Source organism: Schistocerca americana, chromosome 1, assembly GCF_021461395.2.
Source record: "Schistocerca americana isolate TAMUIC-IGC-003095 chromosome 1, iqSchAmer2.1, whole genome shotgun sequence".
NCBI classification, from domain to species: Eukaryota; Metazoa; Arthropoda; class Insecta; order Orthoptera; family Acrididae; genus Schistocerca; species Schistocerca americana.
The window spans coordinates 235,274,402-235,289,394 of NC_060119.1; the positions used below are offsets into that span (position 1 = coordinate 235,274,402).

A 14,993-nucleotide genomic window follows, 5' to 3' on the forward strand; every position below is an offset into this window, starting at 1 on the left:
CTGCAGTAGACCACCCCTACGTGTTCACATGATGACCCAACAACATCGTCAGTTATGATTGTATGGGGCACAGGACCATCGGGATTCGACCATCGATAATGGAAACTTCCTGGCTCTTCGGGGAATCACATTTTTGCTACACTAGATCGATGGTCGTCTCCACGAACGCCGTCATCGAGGTGAACGGCAGCACACCACAGACCCAGGCTGGTGGAGCGGTGTAATTCCATGGGAGACCTTCTCCTGCGCTTGTATGGGACTTGTGGTAGTAGTCGAAGACATGCTGACAGCTGCGAACCACCTGCATCCCTTCATGCTTGACGTCTTTCCCGACAGCGATGTCATATTTCAGCAGTGTAATTGTTCGTGTTTCGGAGCCAGAACCGTGCTACAATCGTTTGAGGGGCACTGTAGTGAACTCACGATCGTATCTCGGCGACCAAATTCGGCTGATGTAAATACTACGGAACGCATCTAGGTCGCTAACGGGTTCCATCACCGCTTTTGCAAATCAGCGGCCCGTTACTTACGCGAACTACATGACCCGTGGCCAACGGCCTTGCCGCAGTGGTAACACCGGTTCCCGTCAGATCACCGAAGTTAAGCGCTGTTGGGCTGGGCTATCAGTTGGGTGGGTGACCATCTGCTCTGCCGAGCGCTGTTAGCAAGCGGGGTGCACTCAGCCCTTGTGAGGGCAAACTGAGGAGCTACTTGATTGTGAAGTAGCGGCTCCGGTCTCGTAAACTGACATACGGTCGGGAGAGCGGTGTGCTGACCACGTGCCCCTCCATATCCGCATCCAATGACGCATGTGGGCTGAGGATGACACGGCGGCCGGTCGGTACCGTTGTGCCTTCCAATGCCTGTTCGGACAGAGAGAGAGAGAGAGAGAGAGAGAGAGAGAGAGAGAGAGAGAGAGAGAGAGAGATATGACCTGTGTGTAGACATCTAATGCCACATACCTCCACAAACCTACCAACAAACGGTCGGATCCCTGATACGCAGAATCAATAATTTATTTCGTTCCAAAGACCAACAAACAAGTTATTAAGCTGGTGGTCGTGTTTTGGCCCATCAGTGTATAAGTATAGAATGCAATGTGTGTGTGTGATCCTGTGGAGGACAGTCTAATTGTATCAAATGCTAGCAATAGGGAAGTGTTACGTTATAGTTGTTCGACACAACAGCATCAAATATACAGATATTACCAAATTATGAGTGGTTTCTACGAGCAGTGTTATTCCTCAGGTCTTGAGGAAAAAGAATAGATGTGCCAAACAGACTTACAGCCAGCCTCTATTAAAGATTTTGGAAAGAAAATATATTGGTAACACTTCTGTTGTAACTTAATTGTTATATAGTAGCATAAAAAATACACTTGGCTTACATACACTCCTGGAAATTGAAATAAGAACGCCGTGAATTCATTGTCCCAGGAAGGGGAAACTTTATTGACACATTCCTGGGGTCAGATACATCACATGATCACACTGACAGAACCACAGGCACATAGACACAGGCAACAGAGCATGCACAATGTCGCCACTAGTACAGTGTATATCCACCTTTCGCAGCAATGCAGGCTGCTATTCTCCCATGGAGACGATCGTAGAGATGCTGGATGTAGTCCTGTGGAACGGCTTGCCATGCCATTTCCACCTGGCGCCTCAGTTGGACCAGCGTTCGTGCTGGACGTGCAGACCGCGTGAGACGACGCTTCATCCAGTCCCAAACATGCTCAATGGGGGACAGATCCGGAGATCTTGCTGGCCAGGGTAGTTGACTTACACCTTCTAGAGCACGTTGGGTGGCACGGGATACATGCGGACGTGCATTGTCCTGTTGGAACAGCAAGTTCCCTTGCCGGTCTAGGAATGGTAGAACGATGGGTTCGATGACGGTTTGGATGTTCCGTGCACTATTCAGTGTCCCCTCGACGATCACCAGTGGTGTACGGCCAGTGTAGGAGATCGCTCCCCACACCATGATGCCGGGTGTTGGCCCTGTGTGCCTCGTTCGTATGCAGTCCTGATTGTGGCGCTCACCTGCACGGCGCCAAACACGCATACGACCATCATTGGCACCAAGGCAGAAGCGACTCTCATCGCTGAAGACGACACGTCTCCATTCGTCCCTCCATTCACGCCTGTCGCGACACCACTGGAGGCGGGCTGCACGATGTTGGGGCGTGAGCGGAAGACGGCCTAACGGTGTGCGGGACCGTAGCCCAGCTTCATGGAGACGGTTGCGAATGGTCCTCGCCGATATCCCAGGAGCAACAGTGTCCCTAATTTGCTGGGAAGTGGCGGTGCGGTCCCCTACGGCACTGCGTAGGATCCTACGGTCTTGGCGTGCATCCGTGCGTCGCTGCGGTCCGGTCCCAGGTCGACGGGCACGTGCACCTTCCGCCGACCACTGGCGACAACATCGATGTACTGTGGAGACCTCACGCCCCACGTGTTGAGCAATTCGGCGGTACGTCCACCCGGCCTCCCGCATGCCCACTATATGCCCTCGCTCAAAGTCCGTCAACTGCACATACGGTTCACGTCCACGCTGTCGCGGCATGCTACCAGTGTTAAAGACTGCGATGGAGCTCCGTATGCCACGGCAAACTGGCTGACACTAACGGCGGCGGTGCACAAATGCTGCGCAGGTAGCGCCAATCGACGGCCAACACCGCGGTTCCTGGTGTGTCCGCTGTGCCGTGCGTGTGATCATTGCTTGTACAGCCCTCTCGCAGTGTCCGGAGCAAGTATGGTGGGTCTGACACACCGGTGTCAATGTGTTCTTTTTTCCATTTCCAGGAGTGTACTACTACTACTGGGCGCTGGGAGATGTTACGCATTGAACGGTAAATGTAGTGCATGCAGCCTCTCTCTTTAGTAGATTTGCCACATCTTCGAAGTGTTCTGGTACTATGTGGCATATAGCAATACATATTAGTTTACACGATACTTCAGGCCTGAGAGATATGTTCGGAGAGTCACTATTCCATCTTATGCCATACCATGGTACATTTCTTCCTGACTTAAGAGCATGATATTAAGCTGTGATGTATAGCTCTATTGTCGCGGTACTGCGCGATGTTTTTCATACTAACAATCAGTATTTTGTGCTATCTTGTGCAATGCATCCAGGATGCCATACTATTCATCTAGAGGCTGGGAAACAGTTTGGTAAAGGAAGCTGGAAGCAGGTAAATGTTACTTTTGCACAGAAATATGTGAAGACACGCTACATTGTTCTCTTATGATTAGGCTGACGAATCATTGGCCTAGGAGTAAGTATCTGGATCGAACTAAAGTGTAGTGACTGCGTAAGACAACAACTCTGAAAAGTAGACACAAGGCAGATGGAAACGTTATCCACAGAAGAAGCGGTTTACAAAACACTTATTCAGGATAGTGACATCTCATTTTACAACAGATGTCACAGATTATGGTTTAATAGATATAGGCTAAATGTCCTCCTTAAGGAGGTGTTTTGGAGGTTTAGAGTAGCAGTGTGCATACTAAAGAGACACAGATTGACTGATGTAATATGCATGTATGATTACACATTTCCAATCTCGGATCACAATCATAACAAAAAAATACAAAAAAGAACACAAATAGAGAGTTTGCAGTAGTAGTAGTAGTAGTAGTAGCTTTATTCTTCCGTAGGATCTCTTTTTACAAGGATATAGGACATGTCAAACTATTTACAAGAAAATGGCTCTGAGCACTATGGGACTTAACATCTATGGTCATCAGTCCCCTAGAACTTAGAACTACTTAAACCTAACTAACCTAAGGACATCACACAACGCCCAGCCATCACGAGGCAGAGAAAATCCCTGACCCCGCCGGGAATCGAACCCGGGAACCCGGGCGTGGGAAGCGAGAACGCTACTGCACGACCACGAGCTGCGGGCAACTATTTACAAGCTTAGACCAATTTAAAATCAGCTAATTCGTGTACACATATATTTACAGACTTCTAGTTAGGCACAGTTATTAGATTTACTCCTAGTATACAATACGTTTTTTACAAATAACTTATTAAATAATGTAGTGCCACACCGTTCACTCATATCTCACTATCAGTCACTGCACACACTATACTTACATTGCTTCATAACACTTCCATCACCGCACACACAAACACACATATTGGTGATCCCTGGGCAGTTTTCTGTACCGCAACTTCCCATTTGCTATCCTGAAGAACTGAGTCATTATCCCTCCATAATGAGTGAGATGTTGAGCTCAGAAAGAGGAAGAGGTGTTAGTATAGTGCCATGCATAGCTTGGGGGTAAGTATTTCTAGAAAGGAAAAAGAAGGAAAAAACCTAAAGTGAAGGTGTTAAGTGGAATGTTGGATGTTTTATAATCATTATTATTATTACTTATTTGTATAACATTTTTTATCAAACCCCTACTCTGTTTTATCTAAGTAATCCTTCAATGTATAAAATGTATTGCACAGCAGATACTTTTTAGCTGCCTTTTAAATAAGTCTATTTTTGCAGTTTCTTTAACCTCTTTAGGTAATTTATTGTACAGTTCTATCCCTTGGTAGAAAATGCTGTTTTGAGTTTTATGCTTATTTTTTCTTGGTAAATGTAAGTTGAGTATATCTCTTGTTGCATGGTCATGGACAGAGCTGTTTGTGCAGTAGCTACTAATGTTATTTTTGGTGTGTACACCAGACTGGTAAATGTATTCACATGGAGCAGTTAAAATCCCCATTGCTTTGAACAGATCTTTACAATGAGCTCGACTAGTATTTTTGATTATTATTCTTATGGCTCTTTACTGGAGTTTGAAAATTGTCTTCATATTTTGTGCATTTGTTCCCCAAAAAAGAATGTCATAGCTAAGAATTGAGCGTACATATGAATAATATATAACTAAAATACACTGCATGTTACACACTGATGATAGGATTCAAGGGCATGACATTCTGATGACTTTTTGTTTGCAAATTCCTTTGTGTGTTCACACCACTTCAACTGAGAATCAATATTCATTCATGGAAATTTTGCATTTGTTACACAGTCAGGTGCCATCTAAATTCAATTTACCATTGTCACTTTTCCTCTTCAAACCGAAAGTCATGGCATTAGTTTTCTTCATGTTCAATGTCAGTTTATTGCTTATTGAGTAATCATAAATTTCTTTGAGAGTTTCATTTGCTTTCTCAGCAAGGAGTTCTCCTGTTTTATCAGTGACTATAATATTGCCGTCATCAGCAAAGAGAATTTTTTCACCATGAGTAACACTAGTGGGAAAGTCATTGATGTATATGAGGAATAATATTGGTCCTAATATGGTACCTTGTGGAACCTCAATATTAATGTATTTTGGTTCTGGTAAGTGTTTTACTAAATGTTTAGACCTATTTGAAGTATGTGTTATCTCTACTCTTTGTACCCCATCTGCTAGGTATGAACGAAACCAATAATTAGCTACCCCTCTTTTTCCTATTGCTTCTAATTTATTTAATAGAATTTTGTGGTCGATTGTATCAAACGCCTTAGAAAGATCCAAAAATATGCCTGTAACACACTCATCTTTATCAAGAGCATCAAGCACAACTTTTGTGAATTCTACTATGCCTTACTCCATATTTTTGCCGCTTTGGAAACCAAACTGTGATTACTTACAAGATAGTATTTATTCAGTTAATTCATTAATATGTCTTTCATAATTGCTTCTATTATTTTTGAGAATGCTCACAGCAGGGAAATGGGATGGTAATTTTCTATGTCTTCTGCATTACCTTTCTTAAGCAAAGGTACAACCCTTGCCTGTTTTAACTGCTCTGGAAAAGTCCCTGACGTGAAGGATTCACTTATTGTATGTATTATATGTATTACATGTATAGCTTTAGAGCATTATCCTTAGCAATGGCATCAGATATAGATGTTACCGAATTATGACTGATCCTCACAATCAATATCATTACACAGGTCTTAGGAAAAAGAAGCAGTGTATCAGATGGACTTAAACCGCTCCTTATTAGAGAAATTGGTCCTTTGAGTGCAGTTAATATGTTATGTCCACACAAAAGAAGCTAAAGTATATGGCGAAAACAGTTGCCATAATGAACAAATATAAACTGCTACTGGAAAAATAATAGATCTGTTGCACCAAACCGCGTCTAATTAGAGGTGTAGCAGCACATTCTAATTTTAACATTACACCAGAGACCTATAGTCCTCGAGGATTAAATAACAGTACTGGGAGGGCTATTACAGCCCAAATGTGATGGAGAATGTGCGGTGAACTGGACACTGTACATCTTGTTATTCCATAGGTGGTAAGAAAAAACAATTCTAAACTGGTAGCGTTCCACAAATACTGCTATTCCTCAGGCCTTAACATATCGCGTTTATATGGGAGAAGAAATCCTGTACTGTACAATTACACTATCAGCGGAAACAATAACTGCCATGAAATACCTGGGAGTAACCTGTCATATGGTGGCATCTGACATTCAGTACAGTCCACATTAGCATTGTCTTGAGGGGGTGTGCATTTGTCATCTATTGCAAACGGTACAGATAGTGCAAGCATGCATTAGGTAGGGGGTGTCCTTCTCTAAGGAAATATCTGAATTCTTCATATGTCAGTCACTCGTTACTGTGTGAGATCAGAATTATAAAAAAAATGATGCACATAGCTTTTGTAGTTTGCAGTATTGAGTTACTTTGCTGTGTATGGACACAGTACAAATGTCTCTGGAAATAGTAACTACTGTAAAAACACCTACGAGTGACATGAAGTACGGTTGGTACATACACCAAAGGTATGTGTCAGGTTGAGGAAATCTTAACGAAATAAAATCAATGAACGATGGATACAGCTTAAAAAACATCTGTTTGACTGATTTTTAAGTATTACTTGTCAGTGTGGATACCTTACCAGACGAACATAAAAGTCAACGAGGTAGACACTAATGTACTCGCTCAGCCAGTGCAACTTCTGTGGTATATGGTGCAAGAGAGACATTGTATATATATATATATATATATATATATATATATATATATATATATATATATATATATATATATAATTTCCTACCACACATGTCTCATGAAGTGACCACAAACAGAAGTTACACTACACGTCGTAAAGTGATATGCAGATATACATTTTATTTTCGATACAGACAATGGTACCATCTGAGAGAAGCATTCTGCTGCTTGGGATGGAATAGATCTGTTTTATGCATAACACATGATGTTTTAATCAGTCCTTAGGTCAATACTAGAGACTCTAACCTGCAGTGGGACTTCAGATTAGACGTCAGCAGATCACTGTTAATACATACCGACTAGATAAATATCGAACCAGACTAATTAGGAACCACGCTATCTAATGATCATGTGAAATTCAACTTTAACTTTCTGTGTATGTGTGTGGGTTCGAGAAATAGATTGGAATGTGGCTGTCGCATTACGGATGCAATGTGCTGTACATTTTTGAGCCGACTCCAGCTTCAAATTGCAAAAACGAAATTGGAAATACATATATACTGAAACACTTGAGAAAATGCACCTATGCACCTGACAACTGTTAAAAGGGAGGGGATGTATCTCTAGTTACTACAATAGTGGTGGCATTATTGATGGGTCTCCAGATACTTTTGATCAGGATATAGGCTGCACATCATTAAAAGTGTGACAGATTCGCTCGAATAATTCACTTCGTTGTTAGACTGGTAGTGGTCATCACTAATAGAAAGGACGTAACTGCTGTTGTGCTATTGTGACTGGCCTTTCCTGGTTGGGCAGGCTAGCCAGATGGCTGACCTGTTTCAACAACAGCACATGTCGCAGCTTGTAGTTGGGTACCATAGCTGATAGCTGGTACATGTCTCTGGTCACTTCATATCTGGCCGAGTCCACAGACGGAGCTGTGCAGCGGCTGCTGGCTGCCACTCTGGCCAGGGTCTCACAGCAGCCCAGGAGGACAGCACCTAGATTGCGTGCTCTTACGGCGTGGGTCACAGAAAAAAATGTTTGCCTGTTGTTTAAATAAACTGTGTTCTTCCTCATCAGTTCCTGTCATAGTGATAACAGCAATGAAATTTAGTGATGTATGTGTGCGACCAACAGAAAGCTACATGGGTGTAGAAAAGTTCCTAATTCCACTGTTGTTTTACAAGCACACAGTAATGTCGTGGTGTCAGTCACCTCTTACGTGTTGCCACAGTGTGCAGACCATAGTTTTTAATACGCCTAAGCAGCAGGTTAGTACACATCAAACTGAAATTACATATTAATTTCCAATTGTTTAAATGTAGGATTTCAGTGTAAATTACTTAAATAATGCGCTTTTGGCATTTGTTAAACATTTAAAGTCTCGTATTTATTATCTCGAAGTGTTGTTTTGGAATATCAACAACATTGTTACAAAAAGCCCCAAAACTGCAGATTGTAGCGGAAGAAGACGAGCCGTTTGGCACAATCTTCTGTGGCAAATTGCAAGAAAAATAAATTGCACAAGCCAGGAACCTTCCACTATGGTGAACAGGACACAGTGGCGAGTCATCCTGATGGTTGGTAAGACCAGGGGAGTGGTGAGGGATTTTTGGGCCAGGAGGAAAAATCATTTTTTTTGTTAATAAATCAGTATAATTTGGTTGTAACATTAATGATAGAGTGACAGGTCATTAATAATGATGATAGAAGTGGTATGTCATTAAGTACACCGATTGGACAACAAACTATGAACATCATTAATGAAAGTGATATGGCCAAGAGGCTGACTTGTAGAATGCAATGTACCCCTTGTCTCAGGGAGGACATTTACTTCTCATATTGAGCATAAGGACAACTGCCTCAGGACATTGATTCTGGTGGACATGAATCTTGGCGATAGGGAGGAGACCTTGACCTTAGATGATTTTGTTTTTTCTTGTACTCTTTTTGGTCCCCTGCTCTCATAGTTTTAATCTCCAAACAGGTAACAAAATTTTGGAGGACTGGAACTACACAGCAGTCTTACTATAACACCAGCTTCAAGCCTCAAATTGTGTGGTGGAAAACCATCTGGATTCAGTGAATTTAGAAATTCTTGTGCATATTGAACTGCATGTTCAGTAGTCGTTACAGTATAGATTGTCTGCTATTCCTTATAGTTTCCTATAACATTTTTCAAAAATAATACGACATATAACATTCCCCCCATATCCTCCTTCCGTGCTCGTGAAGTCTCACTCATGGCTGCTGGTAGAAACCACGCACTCCTAGTGACGTATGGCGCGTTAGACAATTTAAGTGACGTATTGCTCTTCAGATTTAAACAGCAGATTTACTGCTTCCCGCGGAGTGCAACCTTCATTGGATGAAACAGATGGAAGTCGGAAGATGCGAGATCCCGGCTGTAGGGTTGATAACGACGAACAGGCCAATGAATTTTTGTGAATTCCTCTCGGATGCGCAGACTTGTGTGTAGCCTTGCGTTGTCTTGGTCAACGAGAAGTTTGTTAGCAATTTTGTGCCGACGAACACGCTGAAGTCGTTTCTTCAATTTCCTGAAGCTGGCACGACACACTTCAGAGTTGATAACTGCGCTGTGAGGGAGGACATCAAACAGAATAACTCCCTCAGTATCCCAGAAGACCGTCGCCATGACTTTATCAGCTGAGGGTGCAGCTTTAAACTTTTCCCTCGGAGGAGAGGTGGTATGGCACCATTCCATGGATTGCCGTTTTGTTTGCGTTTCAAAGTGATGAACCCGTGTTCCGTCGCATGTGCCGACGTTCGAAAAAAATTGTCACGATCAGCCTCGTAATGCGGAAGCAATTCTGCGCAGGTGGTCCTTCGTTGCCTTTTATGGCCATTTGTTAGGCATCGAGGAACCAAATGGGCACACATTGTTGTGTACGTCCAACTGGTGGACGAGTATGTAAGCATTGCCAACAGAGACGGGCAGTTGTGCAGCGAGATGTGTGATTGTGACCCATCTGTTACGATAATGAGAGTGTCAGGACGTTCCAGCAATGCAGGAGACACAGCTGTGTGCGATCGGCCGGCACGCGGGCGATCGGACGTGTTTGCGCGACCTAGTTGTGATGATGACAGACGCTTCGCCCAACGACTCACCATGGTTTTGTTCATTTCAAGGTCTCTGTAGACATTCTGCAAGCGTCTATGAATATCTGCGATGCTCTGGTTTTCCGTCAAAAGAAACTCAATGACACACCGAGCGAGGTGGCGCAGTGGTTAGACACTGGACTCGCATTCGGGAGGACGACGGTTCAATTCCGCGTCCGGCCATCCTCATTTAGGTTTTCCGTGATTTCCCTAAATCGCTTCAGGCAAATGCCGGGATGGTTCCTTTCAAAGGGCACGGCCGACTTCCTTCCCTGTCCTTCCCTAATCCGATGAGACCGATGACCTAGCTGTCTGGTCTCCTTCCCCAAAACAGCCAACCAACCAAACTCAATGACAGCTCCCTGCTCGTAACGCACCTCCATTATAGACGCCATTTTGAAGTCTACGTGTAGCGCAGCCACCAGTCAGAACTTCATGAAACTATAGGGACTAAAGCGGGAGTATTCCACGATGTTCTACAACAAATTCTGCATTTTTCTACCGAAATTCCTCGAGAAAAAATGTGTTCCATTATTTACTGAAGGTCCCTCGTGCAAATACGAAAACCACCAAATATGCACGGAAGCTTTGGAGACACTTAAGTCGAATGACGTCTGCTCAGTTTGCTGCAGTTAGTTAATCACAGCGTAGCACCAATGACCTCATGGGAACATGACTTCTATTGTACGAACTTATAAACGCAGCAGAATGAACGTACACAAAAAAACATTAAAGAGGTCAGGTTCGGAATCGAAAACCTGAAAAACATTAAGAAGCTAATATGCCGTATTTGGTGGTTTTCATATTTATATATGCGTCTTACGAGAATATACAGTTTTGATGATACACTGCGTGAAAGATGTATCCAAAACGCGTCTTTTCTAGTACAGTTTTTTGTGCTTCAGTGTCATTAAATGTGACGTCGCCGCTTAAAGATGATACCTTTAGATCATATTTCGGAATTAGCTTTTGGTGTTATTTAGTAGTTGATTATGAAAGGGAGAAAAGACTCAGTCTGTGAACGTTTTAGAGCCTTGCACCATAGTTTCGATCGGTAAGAGTCGCAGCCTTCCCCAGTACGAGGCTGGTTCGTGGTGCGCAGGTCGCGGCAAGCGATGCCTGTTCTCGATGCCGGCGCTGGAGCTGGCGTGCCGGCTGGACACGCGGCCGCTGGCGGTGTCGCTGGTGGCGGGCGACGCAAAGCTGCCGATGGCGGCGGGCCGCATGCCGCTGCAGGCGCTGTCCGACGCCGCGCGCCGCGCCTCCTCCGCCAAGTCCTCGCTGCCCGACGCCTGCGCCTTCCAGCAAGAGTGCGTATAGCGGCTGAAACTGCCTCAACTACGAGGGGCAGTCGTTAAGTTTTAGTTGCTGTTGTTGTTGTTGCGTTCTTCAGTCCTGAGACTGGTTCGATGCAGCTCTCCTACTACTCTATCCTGTTCAAGCTTCTTCATCTCCCAGTACCTACTGCAGCCTACATCCTTCTGAATCTGCTTAGTGTATTCATCTCTTGGTCTCCCTCCACGATTTTTACCCTCCACGCTGCCCTCCAATACTAAACTGGTGATCCCTTGATGCCTCAGAACATGTCCTACCAACCGATCCCTTCTTCTAGTCAAGTTGTGCCACAAACTCCTCCCCAATTCTGTTCAATACCTCCTCATTAGTTATGTGATCTACCCCTCTAATCTTCAGCATTCTTCTGTAGCACCACATTTCGAAAGCTTTTATTCTCTTCTTGTCCAAACTATTTATCGTCCATGTTTCATTCCATACATGGCTACACTCCATACAAATACTTTCAGAAACGACTTCCTGACACTTAAATCTATACTCGATGTTAACAAATTTCTCTTCTTCAGAAACGCTTTCCTTGCCATTGTCAGTCTACATTTTATATCCTCTCTACTTCGACCATCATCAGTTATTTTGCTCCCTAAATAGCAAAACTCCTTTACTACTTTAAGTGTCTCATTTCCTAATCTAATTCCCTCAGCAGCGCCCGACTTAATCCGACTACATTCCATTATCCTCGTGTTGCTTTTGTTGATGTTCATTTTATACCCTCCTTTCAAGACACTGTCCATTCCGTTCAGCTGCTCTTCCAGGTCCTTTGCTATCTCTGACAGAATTACAATGTCATCGGCGAACCTCAAAGTTTTTATTTCTTCTCCATGGATTTTAATACCTACTCCGAATTTTTCTTTTGTTTCCTTTACTGCTTGCTCAATATACAGATTGAAAGACATCGGGGAGAGGCTACAACCCTGTCTCACTCCCTTCCCAAACACTGCTTCCCTTTCATGTCCCTCGATTCTTATAACTGCCATCTGGTTTCTGTACAAATTGTAAATAGCCTTTCGCTTCCTGTATTTTAACCCTGCCACCTTTAGAATTTGAAAGAGAGTATTCCAGTCAATATTTTCAAAAGCTTTCTCTAAGTCTACAAATGCTAGAAACGTAGGTTTGCCTTTCCTTAATCTATTTTCTAAGATAAGTCGTTGGGTCAGTATTGCCTCACGTGTTCCAACATTTCTACGGAATCCAAACCGATCTTCTCCGAGGTCGGCTTCTACCAGTTTTTCCATTCGTCTGTAAAGAATTCGTGTTAGTATTTTGCAGAAGTTTCAGTTATAACATCGGAAAAACCAGGCTGAGACCACGAAACTCTATATAACCACCTTCAAATCAACACATTTTTTCCGAAGATGGATCACTTGGCGGAGACCTTGGTGGCAGGAGCGTGCACTTCGGGTGTTCAAGGAGCTTTCCATTTCGAAAAATACTTCGTTGTCCAGTGCTACTCCAGGTGGTGTGCTTGTACGTGTGGCGTGTGTAGTTGCGATGGTTGTCGATGTTGTGTTCGCAATGGAATGCTCGCGCCTCAAAGGGGATTTAATTAGCCCTGCCATTGACAACATGCAACCGGAGATAGCATGTGAATAAGTTCCGTAAGTTGTGATTATGGAATCTGATCCTAGGGAAAACAGAACAGCTGGGTACTATGAAGCAGGGCTGTTGTTAAGTTGCCGATACATCGATACTTTTTCCAAAAGATATCGATATATGAACGTGACGCTTTTATTCACCGTTGTATTGATATCTAAATGACGATATCAGTGCCGATTTTTTTATTTTATTTTATATTTCTCCGCAGTTTTCGGTAAATTTTTCAAATTGTTCTTTTGGAACTGTAGTAGAACATAATTTTACTTTCACTATGTGAAGGAGTCTTACTGCTTTTGGAGCTTTCATCAGCTCCAGTCTTTTTGTTTGATTGTGTGAAGTAAACATAGGGGGCACAAAGGAGAATTTCGATTACAGTGGGGACGGGGCGGTGTGATTGGAATAACAAGCTTTTCGATGAGAAGAAATATCACACCATTTGCGTTAAAATACAGTTTTAACGCAACTTGTGTGCTATTTCTTCACCTTTGAATTCTTCGATAACAGTTGCTGAAATCACCCTTTAATGACAAGATTGACCTTTGTGGTGGGTGGAGACGTCTGAGGGGGAAATGTTGACGTAATCGGAGCTACCAACAGAAAAAAACGTTTAATTTGAGTACTTAATTTTGACACTACAGCTGTTAGTTCCCTGGAGTTTGCAGGAATGAAAAAACTGGGAAGTCGAAATGAAGTGTTCCGGACAAATCCGATATGTGACGAAGCCAAACGACGGATCCATCGGATACCTTATATTGTAACAGTTACGAGCAGTTGTCATTGTTAGCAAACTGGTTATCGCCAAGAGTGAACGTGCATCATTTTCCTTTCAGTTCTTGCTCTAAGAGAGATAAATAGGTTGCTAGCTTGTTGACGAACCGAATATCTAATAGTATATCAATACATCACTTTATAGCTTCGAAAACCGGCGAGATATTTACAATGTGCAGCCGATATTTTTATATGCTAGTACGTCGATATTTTTTTCTGTTGATATATCGATACTTTTTCTCATCTTATCTGGGGTCGATAATGATATTTTTTTAAATGACGATATCTCGGTTTCCCGATATTTTTAAAAATCTCAACAGTTCTACAATGAAGATACTTTTTAAAAAAAATACAAATGCGAATTCAACAGGTATTGACACAGAACTTTAACTCCTACTCATTAAGCTGAATTTGAGATCAGGAAAACATCAATGACTTAACTCGAAATCGCGCCCCACTAAGTGGTTGACAGATTAGCATCGAAGTTTAGAAAATATCCACCCTGACTGGCACTGACAGTAAAGCGCTCGTATATCAAATTGTACTTCACCCACTTACTGTCAAAAACTCCCTATGTGTCGAACCGTGGTGCGTATATCAGCGAATTCAGTGCTGCAGCGTCGACCTGTTCAGTACGGCAGGCCGTCGTGCTGGTGAAATGCGCTGGTTAGCTGTAAATTCTGACTACACAAAAGATGTGAAATAGCGTCCGCAGACTCCTAGGGTCATAAACTACTTCACTACAGTACCGGACAGAATCAAGAATTCTGCTAGTTCGTAAGCCAGAAGCAGAGACTCGACTCAAGCGTGTGGTCGTAAAGAAACACTTCATAAAGCCTCAATCTCCACAAAAAAGCACAGATTCGCTTCCCTGCTCACAGAGAAACGAATGATTCCGCTCCTACTGGCCAACTCGACACTTTATGGCATCTAATAGTGAGACTATTCATTGACTTCTTGCCAGTAATGTCTCAAAAACGCTCTCCAGCGGTGTGTGTCCTATCGAGACTCACCAGAATACCTCTCTGCGACACGGCATGGTCCAGTGTAGAGCAAACCTCACATCCTTAGCGTGCCCTTTCCATATGGTCTATCAGCATGCCCGTTACAAACGGAATGGCTCCCACCCTACGAGTTATGAAGCTGTCTGCCAACCACATTCAACTCCTACTCAGTATGAAAAACT

At 43.3% G+C, this 14,993-nt stretch overlaps 1 pseudogene; it reads left to right on the forward strand.

The window, feature by feature from the left end:
• The first annotated feature begins 549 nt into the window (after positions 1–549).
• On the forward strand, positions 550–667 carry LOC124559216 (annotated as a pseudogene).
• The last annotated feature ends 14,326 nt before the right edge of the window (positions 668–14,993 follow it).